General features: G+C 41.3%; 1 pseudogene; it reads left to right on the top strand.

Annotated features, from left to right (window-relative positions):
- Window positions 1-5168: 5168 nt before the first annotated feature.
- On the top strand, window positions 5169-6746 carry LOC100462466 (ataxin-7-like protein 3; annotated as a pseudogene).
- Window positions 6747-15433: the final 8687 nt, after the last annotated feature.

Genomic DNA, 15433 nt, shown 5'->3' with positions numbered 1-15433 from the left:
TAGAGAAACAAGAACAAACCAAACCCAAACCCAGTAGAAGAAAGGAAATAACCAAGTTCAGAGCAGAACTAAATGAAATTGAAAAAAAAAATACAAAAAATAAATGAAACAAAAAAGCTGGTTCTTTGAAAAGATAAATAAAATTGATAGACCATTAGCAACATTAACCAAGAAAAGTAGAGAGAAAATCCAAATAACCTCATTAAGAAACAAAACAGGAGATATTACAGCTGACAATACAAAAGATTGTTCAAGGCTACTATGAACACCTTTATGCACATAAACTAGAAAACCCAGAACAGGTGGATAAATTCCTGTAAAAATACAACCATACTAGCTTAAATCAGGAAGAATTAGATACCCTGAACAGACCAATAACAGGCAAAGATATTGAAATGGTAATTTAAAAATTACCAACAAAAAGAAATCCAGGACCAGACAGATTCACAGCAGAATTCTACCAGACATTCAAATAATTGGTACCAAATCTTTTGACACTATTTCACAAGACAGAGAAAGAAGGAACTCTCCTTAATTCGTTCTATGAAGCCAGCATCACCCTAATACCAAAACCAGGAAGGGACATAACCAAAAAAGAAAACTACAGACCAATATTCTTGATGAACATAGATGCTAAAATCCTTAACAAAATACTAGTTAACCGAATCCAACAACATATCCAAAAGATAATCCACCATGATCAATGTATACTGTTTGGGTGATGGGTGCACCAAAATCTCACAAATCACCACTAAAGAACTTACTCATGTAACCAAATACCACCTGTACCCCAATAACTTATGGAAAAAAATTAAAAAGATAAGAATTAAAATTAAATAACATAAAATGAATACAAAACTTCAAGCTGTTTTCAAAGAGATCAGTTTGTACTGCTTCCCCACTCTTTTACTTCCACCTGCTAAACTCCCCTTACATGTTTACTCATTTTATTCTCCTTTTATTTCACAAAGTTCTACATGTGCTTCCATAGCCTCTCCAATAAACTTCAAAGGAAAGGAAGGATTTTGTCATTGCTTTCAGTCAGTATATCTTATAAAAAACACATTCACTTAAATATAATGTTTACACAATGTTTAAAATTCTCAAGAAAGTCCAGGCTTCAATTTACCCAGGACTGAGCTTTCGATATGCAGGAATGAACCTAGCATATTTCAAAAATTGAAAGAACTATGTTGTCACTACAGTGTTGCTTCAACATGTTACATAAAGTTAACAAAGAACTTAGCATGCATTTCATAGGGTCCTCTTCTTTTAGGTAGACTGGACCCTATGAAATAAAAAGGAATACAGCTTCTAGATCACATGTTCATGTAGGTATTGAGACTGTAAAGCAGACATATATATGAACTTGTGTTTTAATTATTTTTTGCACTTCAGAAAAAATCTCCTAGATTGAGTGCCCTCTGGTTTTATGGTAAAAACATCACAGAGTCATATGTATCACAAAGTAGCATGAGCAAAAGTGATCTGGATTTATAGGTAGTTCTATGATAACCAGAGAAGTAGACATTAAACTTAGCTTTTAAAGGCTGTGGAGAGTTTTAAAGACATAACAGAGGAAGAACTAAAGGTGAGAATAGCATAGCTGGAGCAGGAGCTACAAATAGGATCAAAGAGGTGGTTGAATTAGGCCAACTAAGGTGGTATCTCTAAGTCCATAGTTCAGGAGGACTCGATATAGCAAATGAGTTACATCATTCCAGGGTTTCTTGGGACAGTTAATTAGATCTGTATCAGTAGAAAGCAGTCAAGAAGATCTGAGGAGTAAAATGATATCAAATTGCCATGCTATATAAATAATCAGACTGTAGTTTGGATAGCTTTAAGAATCAAACATTTATAAGTCTACCAAATGTTCTGTGTTTTCCTAGGGCCCACAGCCCATACTAAAAGGGTAATGAAATAATCAGCATAATTTGCTACTAGCCTCAAACCAAATGACTGAGGAGTCTTAATGTTTACCAAGTGAATATTAAACCTTGGCTTTTCCTCGTTTGGGAAATATTTTTTTCCTAATCCTATCACTACATTGCTTTAGACAGCCTATAGAAGAAAAAGCAATCACTGTGCTGAATGGTATGACCACCACAAAGTAATCTGGGTAAATCGTCCTGGTGCCAGATCACTAAGTAAGTTTCAATAATGTAGGCCTTGCTTCTCTTCTCCCCTGAAGAGCCATGGTCCCTTCTCCTAAGCCAAGCAAGTACCAATGTCTTTCATGGACGTTCTTATCTGGGCATATGTCTGAGAAAAGGTAAAATATTCCATTGGACAAAAACTCAGTTATGCAGTGGGCTGTAACTTCCCCCAAATTAGAAACACTATGTACATTCTGAAAAGTATAAATAAAATATATTATTAACCAACTTTCTTAATGAAGACTAGGAAGCTACTAACAGCTGCCCCTAGAATTCAAAATTATGAAAGAATTCATCTTATAAAATGGAAAGCTTTCAAACAAATGCTTTAGCTCACTTTACTTTGCCTGTGCTCATGGCACTGCCCTTCAGAAATGAGTACTGGTAGATGTGATTTTAGAACAATGGAGGAAGATCTCCATTCCCTTTCCAAGACACAAGCTCTTTAGGCAAAAATTAGTCTTTGCTGACTGCTTGACTGTTGAGCTATTGTCAAAGACAGAGTACAATGAGGAAAGTAGTAAAACTCAAGAACTCAAAATGTAACAGACCACCATTTGCTTTTCTATTGCTCTGAGTTCTTTCGTTTAACAAATATTTATTGAGTGCCTACTCTGCACCAAGAACTGAAAATATAGTGGTGAACATAACAGCGTCCCATACCTCCTGAATTTTAGTCTCTAAAAGGAGTCACCACAAATATATAATTAAGTGCAAAGAGAAAAGGTGAAAAAGGAGATTTACTTATTCATTGTCAGTTCTTCTTAACCAAACTATAAGTTCAAAGAGCAAGTATTTTGTCTTGTTCCCTTTTCTACTTTTGTATCATCAGTGCCTAGAACATAGTAGTCAGTCCCTCAATACATGTTTATTGAATGAAAAAATGGATAAACGATCAACCAAACTATCTGTTGAGTAGAGGGAAACATTTCATAGTGGTTGGATAAAACTACCAATACTTTTTTTTTTTTTTTTTTTTTTGAGACCGAGTCTTGCTCTGTCACCCAGGCTAGAGTGCAGTGGCATGATCTCGGCTTGCTGCAGCCTCTGCCTCCCAGGAGTCTTCTGCCTCAGCCTCCTGGGTAGCTGGGATTACAGGCACATGCCACCGGGCCTGGCTAATTTTTGTATTTTTAGTAGAGACAGGGTTTCACCATGTTTGCCAGGCTGGTCTCAAACTCCTGATCCCAGGTGATCTGCCCACTTTGGCCTCCCAAAGTGCTGGGATTACAAGCGTGAGCCACCATGCCCAGCCAACTACAAAATCTTGAGACAAAGAAATGCCCCTCCATCAATGAAATTTCTAAGACAGATGCTCATTTTGGATTATTCCACTTAGAACCAAGAAATATGCCTAAGGCAAGTGCTTGAAATAAAGCAAGAGTCCATTGTACTTCTTCTAGAGAGCCTGAACCTATCCTTTTGGAGAGCCTGAACCTATTTTATTTTGGAAGCCATGTACAGGTTAGACAAAACAGTCTACCTTTGTTTGTATAACTGAAATTCTATTAACCATTTCATATTCTTTTTTTTCCAGTCTTCCAATACTAATTTCTTTCTTTAAATATATATACATATTTGTTCCACACTGCCGTGCTGACCTGCAAAAGTGGCAACTCAATTAGAATATTGCCAGACGTTTCCTATTCTAATGTTTTTTATCTTAGCCTAATAAATATATTTATTGCTTGTTTTATGAGATGTATAGATTCCAACAAAGTTGCCTATAACATTAAATTTATTAAAATAAGACTTTAGGTAACATTGGTTCCCATTAAAAAAAATAAATTACAGAAGGAATTCATAGGGTAGGAAACTTAACAAAGAATCAAGTAATATGATGGTTTCCCTTTGAATACTGGATAGTATTACGTCCAAGTAATAGGGCCTGCTGGGGTGGGAGGGTATTTTGTATCTGTTATCTAATTTCAGGCTCTCTCTTTACCCTTTATCCCATTTAGGCACTGTTTCAAATCATAAGAATTCTTCCTATGCCTGGCGAGCCCCTGACTCTACATTTTGATCACACACTCGTCAAGGATAGTATTTAAGTTTGATTTCCCAGAATAATATTTATTATGTATGCCCATACCAAAAAGCGGAAAGGAAGAAGAAATGGTAATTTCTGCAAGTATTGCTAGTTATATCTCTCGTCACAGTAACTCAAATGGCATCTAGGTGGTTCTTAACCTTGGCTGCACATTGAAATCAGATGGCGGGCTTGATATGGTTTGGCTCTGTGTCCCCACCCAAATCTCACCTTGAATTGTAATAATCCCCAAGTGTTGTGGAAGAGACCCAGTGGGAGGTAATTGAATCATGGGGGCAGGTCTGCACTGTCCTCCTGATAGTGAATAAGTCTCATGAGTTCTGATGGTTTTATAAAAGGGAATTCCCCTGCATATGCCCTCTTGCCTGCTGCTGTGTAAGACGTGCCTTTGCTTCTCCTTTGCCTTCCACCATGATTGTGAGGCCTCCCCAGCCATGTGGAACTGTGAGTTAATTAAGCCTCTTTCCTTTATAAAGTACCCAGTCTCAGGTAGGTCTTTGTTAGCAGCATGAGAACAGACTAATACAGAGCTCTAAGAATACTGACGTCTGGGACCTACTCCTAAAGACTTTGATTTAATTTGTCTGAGGTAATATCTGGATATTTGAACTTTTAAAAGTTTTCCAGGTGACTCTAAAGTGTAGCCAAGATGGCCCGGAGGACTGTGCGGGGTCGGGGTAGGTGAGGAGGAGGCGGCGATTGGATAAGAAGGGAGGGGAAGAGGCCACGGCTGCCTGGTGAGGTGGTGAGGCAGGAAGGAGGCCCAACCCCCAGCCAGGCCTCGGGCCCCAGGGAGAGGTGAGAATGGACCAAAGGACATGGGGTTCTGGAGCAGCCGCCCCCAGAGAATGCTTCCCTGAGAGGCTACCTGACCACCCCTCTCCTTCTCCCCCCTCCCCAATCCCTCCTTCACTCCCCACCCCCGCCCGCCTGCTGTGCTATGAACAGTCAGAGCGCCCTCTCCACAACAGTTTACAAAAGAAAATGGAGGAAATGTCTTTGTCTGGCCTGAATAACAGCAAACTAGAGGCCATAGCTCGGGAGATATAAGCGGACCTAGTCTAGAATTCTTGTTCGGGATTCTGCTTTGAGGTACACCAGGCTGTCAAGTGTGGCTACCTCTTCGTGGATGACACGGACCCTGATAGCATGAAGGATTTTGGTTTTCAACCAGTGGAAGAGCAGAGAGTGTGTTTGCCCCAAATGCAACTGTAGCATTCCTGCCTCCCGTTTTGCTCCCCATCTGGATAAGTGCCTGGGAATGGGTGGGAATAGCAGCCGAATCACCATCCACCGGAGTGCCAATAGCAACAATATGGGCAAGTCTGAGAGTGACCAAGAGGATAATGATGACATCAATGACAACGACTGGTCCTATGGCTCAGAGAATAAAGCCAAGAAGAGAAAATCAGGCAAGAACCCCGATTCCCCTCGAAGATCTGAGTCTTTAAAACACAAAAATGGGGAACTTTGTGATTTGATTTTTTTTAAGTATAACAACTCAACTGGGATCAGCTATGAAACCTGGGGCCAGAGGAGCTTCATATCCTGCTAAGCATGCAATGTAGGGTGATTTCTGAAGATACCAAGAAGATGTGCACAAAGTCCCTGCACTGCCCACAGCACACAGATGAGCAGAAGTGAACCTTGCAGATGTATTTCTTCAGGGCCTCAGCTGTCCATCCAGAGGTGGAGAGCTCCCAGGATGACAGCTTTGACATGACTGACAGCCAGGCCCTGATCAGCCAGCTTCAGTGGGACTGCACCTCTGATCTCTCACCCTGTGATTCAGGCTCCCCCAAGACGAGCGAAAATCAGAGATGGGGTCTAGGTATCAACAGCTCTGAGACACAGAAAACCAAGAAAAAGAAATCCCATCTGAGCCTGGTAGGGACTTCCTCCGACCTGGGCTCCAACAACAAGAAGCCAAAGCTACCGATACCCCAGATGGCCAGCATCTATGATGACATCAACTGACTTTGGTGCAAGAGATAGCCTTTGGCTGAGCAGAGCCCTCTCTCCTGATCCCCACCCAGGTGCCATAGCCTGGCAAATGGATGGCTGCTGGGGGTTGGGGCTTGGGAAGCTCGGTAGGCCAGGCAGGCAGAGGATCTGATTATGTGCCCCTGGGGGATGTCAAGGTCCTTTACAATGGAGCACAACTCCTCGGCGTGCAGGACTCAGACCTGGACATATGATGCTTTGGACATAAGTGTGGTGGGGAGGCGGTTTTTCTATTTATTCTGTGAGTTACCGAATGTCCAGCTAGGCCAGGGGCCTTAACTGGGCACTGTGCCAGGGCACTGCTTATCTCCCACCATAGGAACTGGACTAAGCCCTGCTGAGGAGCAATGTGGTGGCCCAGGAGGCTGTGGATTGGAAGCTGAGCCTGGAGGGGGCCTGCCCTCGTTGCCCTCAGCAATGTGAATGGGTCCAGTACTTGGAGCTGAGGGGCAAGGATGGGCATGTCTTGTCTGTGAGAAGAATCCTATCAAATGTCCCCAGTCCCAGGGTAGGCAGGCACAGAGTACTCTCTGCTGAGGTGGGCATCCAGAATTGCCACCACCTTCCCCGCCCTTCACAGGGACAGCCCTTTCCCCTTAGTCCCCATGGGCTTCCTTGGCAGCAGGAGCTGTCCTTTTGTTGTTGGGTGCCAAGAAAGGGCCTCCAGCCTCTACAGCTTCAAGGAATGGGAAAGGGAGGATATGAAGAGGGAGCTGTGTCAGAATTATTCCCCATGACTCTCCTCCCTGACCCAGGGCTGGTGAGGAGTGGTGCCCCAAGGTGAGAGGGAACTGTGTTGCCTTATTTGGGATGTTTTCTTACCCCATTCCCTGCCCCAGGAAGGGGCCCAGCCTCACTCTCCTGGGGTGGCCCTGTGTTCCTCCTACCCACCCTGCCCCACTGCCCTACCAGGGCAGCCGAAGTCCCCAACTGCTGCTTGCCAACCCCCTTCACCTTGACTGGCTTCTCTTCCTATTTCAGTGCTCCTGCCTCGAAAGCCCCCCGTTTCCCTTCCTTAGTGCTTTTAAGTTGTTTATTCTTTACTTGTGGTTTGGGACTCTGAGGAAAATCTTAATCTTGTGCCTCTTCCCCCTTTGCTAGGAGTTATGTGGGAAGAGAGGGTGGCCTCTGTGTTCTGGGTTGTCAGTGGAGGGGAAGGGGTATCATTGCCCTTCTGTGGGACTGTCAAATGCCAGTGTGCCCACCTGCCTTGTCTACATCCTGAAGAGATATTCCATCCCCCCTCTATGCGGGCACCACTACTCCCAGGAGCCACGCTGGAGGACCACAACATGGGCTGAGAGCAGAGCTGACTGACACGGGTAGAGGTGATCATGAGCCAAGTTCTCTGGCACTTGCTGGACATGTCCCCTGCCCTCTTCCCAAGAGGAGCCATCCTACATTTGGGTAGTTAGTACCCAGGATTGGTTGGACTGATCAGGTTAGGGATCCTAGAGGGTTAAGGGAACAACAGAGATGGGGCTACAGCGCCCTGTTTGGAACCCCACTGTCCCCCTAGGGTGATTCGGATGGTGTCTGATGCCTGGTTACAAATCAGTTTTTTACCCACAAATTGTGATTATTTTTTAAAAACCAGATTTTAGCAGAAGTTAGAATAAATCCTGGGGCCTGGGCTCCTCTGTTCTTGGCCCCGTAGCCTTCTACCTCCCAGGGAGGCCAGAGATAGAGGCGAATCTCACCAGGCCTCCAGCCTCCTTCCAGATGCAGTCTTGGGAGTAGGCTGAAGGTGAAGGGAGGAAGGCTGTGGGTCACTCTGCCTTCTGAAAGGCAGCTGCAACTCAGGCCCTAATACACCCTTTTCTCTCCTCTTTCCTCTTTTTCCCCCTTCTGGTTAGAGGAGGGAGAAGTTGGAAGTAGTTTGGGAACTGGTTTGTCCACATAAACTTCCCCGTTGTTCCTTGGCCCACCCTCAGGGCAGAGCCCCCTGCCTAGGCTGGGTAAGAGATGGGCTTGCTCCAGCAGGGACCCTGAAGGAACAAACCCTTTTCCTTCTGAAAAGAGAGTTCCCCTGTACCATGTAGTTGAACAGTGGCTAGGAGCTTCCCACTCTCCTCCCTCTTACAGCAGGCTGTGTAGACTTCAATTCCTATCCTTCCCATCCCAGCTAGGTGTCATCTGCCCTTTGTCTGTATCCTATCATGTGTCTGAGTGTGTGTGTGTGGGGGGAGGCGGTTTGCGGGGGTGATTCTGTACTAATTTCCATGGCCAGTGGCTTTTCCTTCCATGCATCACTCCCACCCCCCCACCCCCACATACTCAGGGGCCACCAACCTGGCATTACCACATGCTGGGGTGATTGAGGGAGGGGAGTGGAGCTCACGCTGTCCTGTCATGTTGAGACTTTTATTTTTGCATATGTAATTCATTCTGTACAGGTAGCTAACTCTGTAAATGCTATGTATTCCCTCTGCCCCCATGGCTGCTTTTGTAAATAAACTGCATCTCCTGTTGGTAAAAAATAATAAAATAAAATAAAATAAAATAAAAAATAAAGTGTAGCCAAGACTGAGAGATACTGTTTTACACCTTTGATTAATTTGACACCATCAGAATTGATAATGGTGACTGCTTGGATCCATAAATTTGAGAACCTACCCTGAAGTAGTAGGAACCAAACCAACCCTTAAAGCTCCATCAACCAGCAACAGCATGGACATGTGCCCAACATAGCATGAGAAGTACACATTTCTTCCAAGTACCAGAAAGATATAAAGTGTTTATCAGGCCTTTGGAAAAATGAAGTGCTCTTGAAAATGCCATATATATATAAAACATATATGTTTTACATACCAGTGATATATAACTCTCACTTCAAGAGATTATAGCAAAGGAAGACAGCCAGATGAAAATACTATTAACTGAATTTTTCCTTGCAATAGCTTCCAAAATGGAGATGAGCAGCAGCTGCATTTGAGTTAAGTCATTCATGTATATTGAAAAGGTAGCATCTACTGTTTGACACTTTGCACCTCCTCACATGGCTCAGCATCAGTACAGTTACATTAAGCCAGTTTGCCCCAGGTATCTCGGCCTTTAGATCTGCCTGCCTGTTTAGATCTGCTGGCACAACCTCAGTAGTGCCAGCCGGGAACAGTCTTACAAAGAATCATATTAAATTTAATGTCACCACTCTTCATCTAGGTGACAGTGACCAAGTCAATGAAAGATGTGCAAGTGGTGGTGACCTCTGCGACTCTGGCACTCTGGTGACTCCTTGTAAGTCTGTCTTGTTTATTTCCACATCTTCTCTGTCCCACAGTTACACACATTGCTACACCACCCTAGTTGCTCCATGGGAGTGAAGGGCTGATTTCACTATTAGGTTATTCAGGACATTTTTCCACCTAAGTCAGCACACCCTCAGTGAGTGCTTGAATTTCCCAACTCCGCAGTCATGGGGTTGACTATAACAGCTTACTAGAATAGTTAATACTTAGGAAGAAAACCTAGTAAGTACTCTCAAAAAGTGTTCTCGGCCATGAGACCACGATCTGTAAAATAAGGCTAACGGAACTGGGATTATATACTACAGAGAAGAAAGACTTGGGGAGGGAGTACTTGGGGAAGGGGATATCTTTGCAGTCTGTAATATTGGAAGCTATGCCAAACAACACCTTATTTGGCACCTGCTAAGACTTTAATAGGCTTAGTTGCCATGGATAGATGACCTACACTGGGAGGTTTTTTTTTTTTTTTTTTTTTTTTTGAGATGGAGTCTCGCTCTGTTGCCCAGGCTGGAGTGCAGTGGCACGATCTCGGCTCACTGCAACCTCTGCATCCTGGGTTCAGCCTCCAGAGTAGCTAGGACTACAAGCGCATGCAACCATGCCCGGCTAATTTTTTTTTTTTTTTGTATTTTAGTAGAGATGAGGTTTCATCATGTTGCCCAGGCTGGTCTCGAACCCCTGAGCTCAGGCAATCAGCCTGCCTCAGCCTCCCAAATTTCTAGGATTACAGGTGTGAGCCACCACGCCCAGCGGGATTTCTTTTCTGATTCCAAAATTGAAGGTGATCTCTCTCCTCTCTACCCCTGGACTATTTAGTATATATTACAGGGCACTTACTATGTGTGGCCTAAACTTCTAGTTAGTTGTCATGTGTCTGTTTCACTCTGGATTTTGGGTTTCCTGAAAGCAGTAATGTTTTGTACTCATTTTTGTATTTCCAGTGCCAGCTCAGGGTCAGGCACAGAGTAGGCATGCAGGAACTAAAAGAATAACATGAAGAAAAGAATACATTCCCTAGCAGTGAGCAGTTTTATAAATTGGACAGTGCTTTCAAGAAAACTTGTAGAGTCTTATTCCTTGGAATATATGACCTCTACATTTTACATGGCAGATTTGACTCCTATTTGAGTACTACAAAGGAAGAAAATTAACTACAAGATCTTAGAATGTTTATACATTCACCCATTCAATAAATATTTGTTGAGCTCCCAAGGTTTCAAGCGTATTTCTAGGCACTTGCAACATACCAGTAAATGAAATACACAAAATCTCTACCTCACAAAGCTTATATTCTAGCAGACAGTAAAAATTAGAAGTAAATTATATTTATATTTCCTACTTTCATCTGCCCACTTACTGCATAAGTCCAGGTTTAAGTCCCCAGATAATAAAGCCAGATCATGAGGAGGAGTTGATGAAGCATTTTGAGGACTGAGAAAAGATAATCAAAATAGAGTGTTTGGGACACATTTAAACATAAATTTGAGATAGGTAGGCCCATGAGAAGACATTTGTAGTAGTCCAGCTGTGAGCTACACAGACCCTCAATGAGAAATTTGACTATGTAGATAAAGAGGAGAATAGTACAATTAGGCACCTGAAAGACGGGGCAAAAGAGAAGGGAAGAGTATCTAGTACCTCCAAGATTAGCTACAAGATAACATAAAGTATAAGCATAGGAGCAGAAGTAAATTTAGAACATTTATATTGATTGTGTCCACAGGGTATGTTTATTTGTGTCCATTTCAACGTCCCTGCTCCAGCTGGGCTTTGTCAGCTTTTGCCACTTCTGCTTTGCTCCCAAACCAGTGAGATATAAGAATTTAGTTTGCTCAAGGGTTCTCAACCTCTGTGGTCAGTGAAAGTCCATGACCTAGCAGGACACGCAGCTACTCTTGGCTCACCCCGGAAATATCCCAGGACAGAACATAGGGGGTTCCTCTTCCACTTTCCAGTCCCTAAAGCAAAGAAACAGTCTGGGTGTGTGAAAGGCAATGGCTATGCAAGAGACTAAGGGATGTACCAGAAAAAGTTCACTCTCCACTTGAATTAATCTGGACAGTGTTGTGCAATATGAAAGAGCACAAATTTGGAGTCACACAGAACCTGGTAAGATTCATGGTTCCACGATGTGTGACTTTGGGGAGGTTAGTTAACTTCAGAGACTCTGCTTTATCTATAGAGTAATAATAACTGACAGATTTTGGATAATGCATGTAAAAATGCTTCAGTTTCCAATAAATTTTAAGAATAGAGATCTAAGGCTTTCCCTATCTGGGGAGCTCCTTTGTAGGTTACCAGATATTCTGTTCCTCATGGGGAGGTTTTATACAGTTTCTGTTCATCTTACCTGCTACTCTGACAAAGTCACCAAACCATTATTTGAACGTGGATTGTCAAGCTTCTTACCTTCTCTTCTGATTTTAGAAACAATGTGTAAAAATTATTAAAAATTGTAGTGTAAAGCAAAATAACTGATATTTATTGCTTACATTTTAAATAACTGATATTTATTAATTACATTAGTTATCTTTAAGGTAACTTTATGAAATACATACAAATTTTAGCCCCATTACATATGAGAAAATAGAAACTAACTTATATAAGGCCTCATGCCTTAGTAAGTAGAAAATCTAGGATTAAAACTCAGTTTTCCTTCTTTGTTGAAACTGAAAGACCCCATAAACCTACCCCACAGATAACAATTTGTTGTCTGCCCTTCACAGAATTTTTCTATGCATATATTAACCTATATTTTTCAACAAAAATGGACTCATACATTCTTGTTTAAATTTTACTTTCTTCATCTATAATATGTTGTAGGCATCTTTCTGTATGTGTACATATAAAACTACCCCCATTCTTTTTAATAGCTTCATAGTATTCTTCAGTATATTGATGAACTAACACTTATTTAAGCAATCTCTTACTGATAGGCATTTAAGTTGCTTCTAACTTTTCCATATTACCATCGATGATGCAATAAACATCTTGTATTTCATCGTACACTTGTGTAAATGTTTCTGTTGAATAACATCCTAAAACTTTAATTGCTCAGTAAAATTTTTTTTTATCTTAATAGGTATTGTCAAATTACTTTCTAGAGTGGTGGCACCAGTCTGAACTCCAACCATCCCTGTATGAAAGTGTCTTTTTCCCTACACCTTCAACAAAAATGGGCAGCATCAATTGTTTTTATACTTTGGCTATTATAAGTGAGGTTTAGCATATTTCTATGTGTTTACTAGCCAAACATATTACTTCTTGTGCAAATTGTCTCCTGAGTGTTCATTCTTTCATTAGTTGACTTAAATTATTCTTATTTATTTGTAGATGCTATAATGTGTAATGGATATTTTATGGTATTTTCAAATGCATTAGTTTTGTCTGATTATTAAAATTGTACATTTTAATTGTAGAAAATCAGAAAATGGAACAAAGCAAAAAGTACAAAACAAAAATTATTTTAGTTCTACCAATTAAAATATGTATTTGATGCATATTTGAAGAAAATTATAAAAATAAATTCTTAAAGAAATATATGATTATTAGAAAAATTTGAAAATACAAAAAATTATAAGAAAAAAATTAAACATTATCTGCAAGCTCATCATACTTTTAACTTAGTTTGGATTATGGCTTATGTACAATTTCATATTCTACTTTATTACTTAACATTATATTGTAAACTTTTTCCCAAGCCATTAAAACTTCTTCCAAAACTGTAATGAATTTTTCAACAGCTTCATTGAGATATAATTTATAGAACATAAACTTTACCCACTTAAAGTGTACAATTCAGTGGTTTTTAGTATATTCACAGAACTGTGTAACCTTTGCCATAATCAATTTTAGAATATTTTCATAACTCCAGAAAGAAATCTTATACCCATTAGCAGTCACTTCCCATTTTTTCACTGGCACTAAGCAGCAATTTCTCCTAACCCCACGCAGCAATAAACCTACTTTATGACTCTAGATTAATTTGCCTATTTTTTGGAGAACTTTTAATGCTGGCTTATTTGTTTCCACCTACTAATATGGGCATGGATGCCTTGAAATCTTCCAGATAGTATGTGCTTAGGGAAAGCAAACATAAGGTTAGTACAGCAGAAATGTTATTACATTGTTTGTATTACATGCATTTGGGTATAGCATAGGTCGAATCCTGTCATGAAGAAAACAGCTGCCTCACATCTGGGGTCTGCAGTCTAGCAAACTAGTCAAGGCTAGAGATGCTAAAAATGAAGTTATTCAACTGTACAAAAGTTGTCCTGCTTCACCCTGAACTTCCATTTGGAACAACCTCCTTATTTGCTCTTAATTCTTCCCATAAAAGATCTACACTGATGGTGTGCATAGTCCCAGGTACTCAGGAGGCTGAGGGAGGAGGATTGCCGAGCCTAGGAGTTTGAGGCTGGAGTGAGCGGTGGTCATGACACTGCACTCCAGCCTGGGAAAAAGAGGGAGGTTCTCTCTTAAAAAAAAAAAAAAAAGGAAAAGGAAAAAGACCTACCCAATCCTCAAAGTATACTGGAAATGTCACGACCTCCCACCTCAAAGCCTTCCCTGACTCTGAGGGGAATTTGGATCTTTGTTTCCTTGTAGTTTTATATTAGTTTAACCTCCTAGGATAGTACCTTCTACATTCAATTTGGTTATACCTAACAGACAGAACCGGACACATGTGAGGCCCTTGGCTGGGCCTAGAGTTACAGAGATAAAACTCATAGTACAAGAGTCAGTATCGGATAGTGGTAGCCAGAACATGGACTCTATCCACAAACTGTATAAGTTCAATTCCCAGCTCCATTTCAAATTAAATTTGGAGCCCAGGCCTTGAGGCTTACACTCTTTGTAAAATGTGAATAAATTAGTACCTTTCTCATAAAGCTATATGAAGGAATGAAGGAGAAAATTTTTGTAAGGGCCCTAACACAAGCCTGACATACACAGTAAGTACTCAAGTCTTTTGATGAAATTAATTGGATTTAAATTGAAAGTCCATTTAAGAGGAACCAGGAAAAAGGCTTGCAGGCCTAGCCTACCAGGGATCTTCCTAGGCTGTTGTTTGTTGAACTCTCCAAGTCAGTAGGTAGAATGGGTGGAAGTAGAAAAATGACAAAATTTTTTCAGTTTATGTATCACATCCACCCACTCACAGCCACAACTGTCTCACTTCCTCTTTTTCTGTCACCTTAAAAACCAGAGCTCAAAAAACACTGCTTCTTATTGTTCAATCAAAAATAAGGGCGGTGGCATATAGTTTATTTTTTGTTTGTTTTCCATTCTGCATGCATGCATGTAACCAATGGATCCCAGCTTGATTTTCAAGTATACTCTTGGTTGTTTTAGTTGACTGATTATTACTATTAGCTTTTCACTTCAGAGAGAGCAACTAGGGCTCAGTAAAGACAAAGCAGCTCCACTCTGTCCAGTCTAGAAGTGGCCTCTCCCAAATGCATTTTTGAGGGTAATTTCTTAGAACCTGCATAATTAGAGGATGTAGCAGCACGAGTGGCAGTGTGATGTAAATAAAGGTAGTCTGGGTTCTAATCCTACCTCTGCCACTGATCTTCACTGTGTATCATTAAACACATTCTATTCCATCACTAAGCTTCATGTTTTCCCCCTGTGAAGTCGAGGCGAAGGAGGAGGACTCATTGTGGTCTCAAAGGGTCCTGTAGGCTCTGACTTTCTGTGATTTTAAGTATGGATCTAGAATTGGTGGTGAAGGAGAGAGTTGAGTGCCACATAGAACTCTCAGCTCTCTATCCTTAGATACCTGCTTATTTCTGCACTCTCCTATACTGAGGGATATGACAATCTCCCATGGCTTCACCATCACATGTCTTTGAATGATTGTCAAAGTTCTCCCTCTAGGCATGATCTCCCCTGGACTCCAGTCCTACCTTCTTCACACTATGAGGACATCTCACTGCAGGAGTCCCATCACCTCTGTTTCCACATGG

The sequence above is a fragment of the Pongo abelii genome, chromosome X (assembly GCF_028885655.2).
Source record: "Pongo abelii isolate AG06213 chromosome X, NHGRI_mPonAbe1-v2.0_pri, whole genome shotgun sequence".
Lineage (NCBI taxonomy): Eukaryota > Metazoa > Chordata > Mammalia > Primates > Hominidae > Pongo > Pongo abelii.
This window is presented reverse-complemented; position numbering and strand designations above follow the sequence as displayed.